Source organism: Lutra lutra, chromosome 1 (genome assembly GCF_902655055.1).
Source record: "Lutra lutra chromosome 1, mLutLut1.2, whole genome shotgun sequence".
NCBI lineage: Eukaryota > Metazoa > Chordata > Mammalia > Carnivora > Mustelidae > Lutra > Lutra lutra.
Window position 1 is genome coordinate 99154923 of NC_062278.1, and position 6000 is coordinate 99160922.

At 36.4% G+C, this 6000-nt stretch overlaps 1 pseudogene; it reads left to right on the plus strand.

Annotated features, from left to right (window-relative positions):
• Window positions 1–2479: 2479 nt before the first annotated feature.
• Window positions 2480–4024, plus strand: LOC125081781 (nucleosome assembly protein 1-like 1; annotated as a pseudogene).
• The last annotated feature ends 1976 nt before the right edge of the window (window positions 4025–6000 follow it).

The following is a 6000-nucleotide window of genomic DNA, read 5'->3' on the forward strand; positions in this document are numbered from 1 at the left end:
TAGTTATCAAGGTTAATCAATCCATCAGAGATTAGTATGACAGTCACCTATAAATTATGATTCTTTTTTATGCTTCAAAGTTCCTTTCCCACCCTCAGGAATACACTATAATTTCAATGACATATTCTTTATAAACAGAATACAGAAATGAATGGGACTTGGGGAATGGATAAGAATTGGTCTTTGCAAAATAAGAGGCTCTCAAGTTGCACATTCTTATGATAATCTGCACTCAATGAATACCATTGTGGGTCTCTAGGATCCTGCAGCAGGATTTCTTCTGCTAATGTAACTAAGAATGGAATGGCATCTCATCCCTATGGTACAAGGACAAAGAGTACAAGGAACAATGTCAAAATCAGCACAACCTCCTTCAGTTTTCCCCACTGTAATACTCAAGGCTTCAACTTTACTTTATCCCCATTAATCCCCTCACTGCCAACAGATGGCCCCATCTTACAATGTTGCTATAATAACTTTTCCAGACTGTAATTTCCTCAGCTTCCTCCTTTTTTCCTCCCTGAAAATTTCTATCATCACTCATTTTATTTTCTACATTATAAAGGAAGCTGCTAGAGTTTAACAGAGGGCTCTGCTTGGGTCTATTCCTTACTAGCTAAGCAACCTTGTGCAAGTTATTTAATCTCTGATCCTCAGTTTCCTTGAAATGGGAATAACAGTATTTCTCCCATAGGATGCTGTCAGGATTGGAGATACAGTATATTTCTCTATATAAGTGTGCTTAGTAGATTGACTCTAGTTGGCACATCATGTATACTCAATAAATGGTTATTGCAAATTGTCTTTCCTCCGTGGCAAGTCTAATTTCTTCCATCTTTAAATGTTCCCCACTCTTGCTGGGCTTTTTAATGACTAAAGCAGGGTTCCTTTTGGGCTTACAAACGTGTTTAAATGTACCTTCTTTAGTGTTTGACTTTGAGTTTTGACAAATGTATACGGTCATGAAATCACCATCATAATAAAAATAAAGTTCAATTACGCTCTAACATCCTCTGTGTCCTCCCCTCACCCTCAGATAAGGGCAACCACTGATCTGTTTTCTGTTCCAATAGTTTTGCCTTTGCACATATGTCATATAACCTAACTTCTTTCATTGAACATAATACATTTGAGGTCCATCCACATTGCAGCATGTATCAGTCATCTGTGTCTCTTAAGTTTATTCCACTGAATCAATACACTCAGTGTATTCTCTAGTTGTGTGTGTTCTCCATTCTGCAGTTGAAAGGGATTTGACTTATTTCCAGTTTGGGGCAATTATAAATAACCAAGGTTGAGTTTTAAGCTGTTCCTGTTGTTCAAAGTATTTGTCATTTTTATATTCAGCTATTTGAGATTGAGAAGCAGTCCCCTCTTCCATCCCTACAAATCTATGCATTCATAGATTCTATTATAGTCTCCTTTATTTCTGCTTGCCAAGTGGCAATTTCTATCTGTACTAACTTTCTCATAATATCTTGCCAGACTCAGGTTATGTCAACCAAAGCTTGCTACTATCGTTCTGTTTTCTAATCTTTTCCCCCAGGACAAAAAGTTCATTAGATATATAATCAGTCATTCACATCCTTGCGAGCATCAGTTTTATGAGAAGTTTTGCTACTACAGAGCACAAAGAAATATTCCAACTCCAGTAATAATTTCCTTCCCACCTGCTTTCTGGCCTCCATGCCAATGTGACGAATTTGGGAGTTTTTTAAAAGTATCTTCAAAATTCTAGATAATAATTTTTTACATTAATCAGTTTATGCTGTGGTGGCAAACTCACCAAAAAATGTAGTGACTTAACACAATAAAACTTTACTTTTCCCTCCTTCATCCTGTCCAGGGGAGGCAAGTAGGGGGAGTTCTGCTCATATATCACTCAGAGAGCGGGTCTTAAAGACTGTTATCTCAAGATGCACTTCAGTTATCACTGCAAAAGCAGGAAAGGAAATGGCGAATTGCATGTCCACATTACCTCTACCGGAAATTACATCTGCTACTTATGCTTACTTCTCTTTGGTCAAAACAAGTCACAAAGCCACATCTAACTTCAAAGATGGTGATGAAATACAGCCTTATAATTTGCCCAAAAATAGAGAGCTATAAGTATGTGAAGGACAGTACTAATGGCTATAACAGGGCCTAATTTCCCCCAGCATTTAGTCAATTTTTCTGACACCATTTATTAAAGATTACATCCTTTGCCCAGCAAATTTACATGCTACCTTTATTATCCACTAAATTCTCATATGTAATAATTCTGTTACTGGACTCTATTCCATTTAGCTCCTTTTTGCCTCCTGTTACTGTACCTCAAGTACCATAGCTATTCAAAACCTTTTAATAGTGGTACGGCAGGTTCCTCATCACTATTCTTCTACTTCTATTTCAAAACTTTTATCTGCCTCCCACTGCCGCCCTGAGTCACTGCCTGCCAGCTCCGACCGCCTGGCTCCCCATGTTAGCCACCGATATTTGGAGTTCTTAACAATATGGCAGACATTGACAACAAAAAACAGTATGAACTTGATCAAGATTTGGATGATGTTGAAGAAGTAGAAGAAGAATAAACTGGCAAAGAAACAAAAATCAAAGCAAGTCAGCTGACTGTTCAGATGATGCAAAATCCTCAGATTCCTGCAGCCCTTCGAGAAAGATTTGATGATCTGGTAGAAACACCAACAAGATACATTGAAAGCTTGCCTAGGGTAGTTAAAACACAAGTGAATGCTCTCGAAAATCTTCAAGTTACGTGTGCACAGATAGAAGCCAAATTCTATGAGGAGGTTCATGATCGTGAGAGAAACTATGTTGTTCTCTATCAGCCTCTATTTGATAAGCGATTTGAGATCATTAATGCAATTTATGAACCTATGGAAGAAGAATGTGAATGGAAACCAGATGAGGAGGATAAAATTTTGGAGTTGAAAGAAAAAGCCAAGATTGAAGATGAGAAAAAAGATGAAGAAAAAGAAGACCCCAAGGGCATTCCAGGATTCTGGTTAACTGTTTTTTAAGAACGTTGACTTGCTCAATGATATGGTTCAGGAACATGATGAACCTATTTTGAAGCTCTTGAAAGATAGTAAAGTGAAGTTCTCAGATGTTGGCCAGCCCGAGTTTTGTCTTAGAATTTCACTTTGAACGCAAAGAATATTTCACAAATGAAGTGTTAGAAAAGATATATAGGATGAAGTCAGACCAGATGATTCTGATCCCTTTTCTTTTGATGGACCAGAAATTATGGGTTGTACAGGGTGCCAGATAGATTGGAAAAAAGGAAAGAATATCACTTTGAAAACCATTAAGAAGAAGCAGAAACACAAGGGATGTGGGATAGTTCATACTGTGACCAAAACAGTTTCCAATGACTCTTTCTTTAATTTTTTTGCCCCTCCTGGAGTTCCTGAGGGTAGAGATCTGGATGATGCTGCTGAAACTATCCTTGCTCCAGTCCTTGAAATTTGTCACCTTTTTTAAATTTTTATTTTTTATTTTTTAGACAGACAGAGATCACAAGTAGGCAGAGAGGCAGGCAGAGAGAGAAGGGGAAAGCAGGCTCCCTGCTGAGCAGAGAGCCCGATGCAGGGCTGGATGCCAGGACCCTGGGATCATGACCTGAGCCGAAGGCAGAGGCTTAACCCACTGAGCCACCCAGGTGCCCCCAAATTGGTCACTTTTTACATGTGCGTATAATCCCAAGATCAGTGTTATACTTTACTGGAGAAGCTATCAAAGATGATGATGATGATTATGATGAAGAAGGTGAAGAAGCAGATGAGGAAGGGGAAGAAGGAGTTGAGGAAAATGATCCAGACCATGACTCAAAGAAGGATCAAAACCCAGCAGAGTGCAAGCAGCAGTGAAGCAGGATGTATGTGACCTTGAGGATAACCTGCACTGGTCTGCCTTCTGCTTCCCTGGAAAGGATGAATTTACATCATTTGACAAGCCTATTTCAAGTTTTTTTGTTGTTATTGTTTGTTTGCTTGTTTTTATTTTTGCAGCCTAAAGTAAACATGTCAAATGTAAATAAAAAAACTTTTACCTGTTATTCACACATATTTATTCTTTATAAGACATATTTTATCAAACCTAAATACACAAGAGACATATGAATGAAAGTAATCTAAGAAATACATATCAATAAAGCTTCAATGTTCCCCTTCAAATTCCTTTCCATTCTCATACTCCTAAGAAGTAGTCTTTGATCTATATTCTGACAGGGTTTTGTTTTGTTTTGTTTTTAATACATGCACATGTGTATTTTGTAGATTTATAGTATATTGATTTGTGTGATCAATATTGCTTAACATAAATCGGATTATACTGTTCATATTGTTCTACTTTTTAAAATTTAATTTGGTTGTGGACAGGGAACATGATTTCAAGATTTTGAAAGTTGTTGAGATTTGTTTTATGACTCAACTTGATTTATCTTAATGTATGTGCCATGTGCTCTTCAGAGAAAAGTACATTCTGTAGTTTCTGGATATAGTGTTTTATAAATGTAACTTGCATCAAGTTGATTGATAGCCTTATTCAAATCTTCCATGGTGATCTATAATGATATTTGATCTACTTACTGTATCATTACTCAGAGAAGTACTGAATTCTCCAACTTTGGGGATTTAACTGTTTCTTCCTTTAATTCTACCTATTTTTGTTTGGTATATATATTTTTAAGGACTTTATTTTTAAATAATCTCTACACTCAGTGTGGGGCTTGAACTCACAAGCCTTAGATCGAGAGTGATATCCTCTACCAACTGAGCAAGCCAGGTGCCCCTTGCTTGGTGTATTTTAAAATATTATTAGTAAGTGTATTCACTTTAAGATTATTATGTCTCTTCTCAATGAATTGACTCTTTCATGATTATAAAATGAACCTTTTATGTCTGATGATGCTCCTTGTCTTGAGGTCAGTGTCGTCTGGTATTAATTTAGCATACAAGTTTCATATGTTTAGTGTTTGTGTGGTGTATCTTTCCCAACTTCTGTGTTCTGTCTTTTGTGTGTACTGTGGATCTCTTGTTGCCAGCAAATAGTTGGGTTCTCTTTTTTATGCAGCCTGATAAACTCTGAATTCAAATTATTGATATAACTGAGACTGTCTCCATCATGATATTTACTCTCTATTTGCTCTTTGTTTCTTTGTTCTTCCTTTCTGTCTCTGTGTTAATAAAATTTTTATATCCCATATTATCTTTTCTATCAGCTATTTAGCTAATAGAGCTTTGTGGAAGGTCTTTTTTTTGTTTTGTTTTGTTTTGTTTTGTTTATTTTGGTTTTGGGTTTCTGTCATGTTTTCTCTACAGGCTACAATATTCATCCTTAATTGATCAGTCTTCTTGAGTTATTATTATGTCACTTCAAAGATTATGTAAGAAACAGTGGTAAAATTTAATATGTACTGCTCCTGTCTTTTCCAATATTGTGTCTTATATTTACTTCTACATGTGTTATAAACTGCACAAAGTATTTTTTTACTTTTAAGTGGTTTATGACTTAAAGAATTTAAGAAAATGAATAAGAGAAAGTATTTTATGTTCACCTATGTATATTATATTTCCAGCTTTCTTACTCCTTCTTGTATATCTGAATCCCCCTTGGGTATTAATTGTCTTGGCCTGAAGACATCCCTTTAGCATCTCTTGTACAATGGCATATTCTGCTGGCAAAAGGTTCTCTTAGCCTCCACTTCTCTGAAAGTATATGATTTTTTCTTTCATTTTCAAAAGATATTTTTGCTGGATCTAAAATTCTAGGTGAAACTTCCACTTACAGTCATGATGGTCCAGATTATCTGTTGCTGTCAACTAGAAAATGGAAAAATTATGGAAAACAAGTATTTTCAGATAGTGGGCAATTGGTAGTACAGGACTATGACCCCTAAGAAAAGGAAAACAAATGAGTCCTATCGTTGCTTTGGCTATCTGGCTGGAAGTTCTTGCTAGATTTTGGCACAGGGAAAGCAAACCCCTAGAGGGTACAATA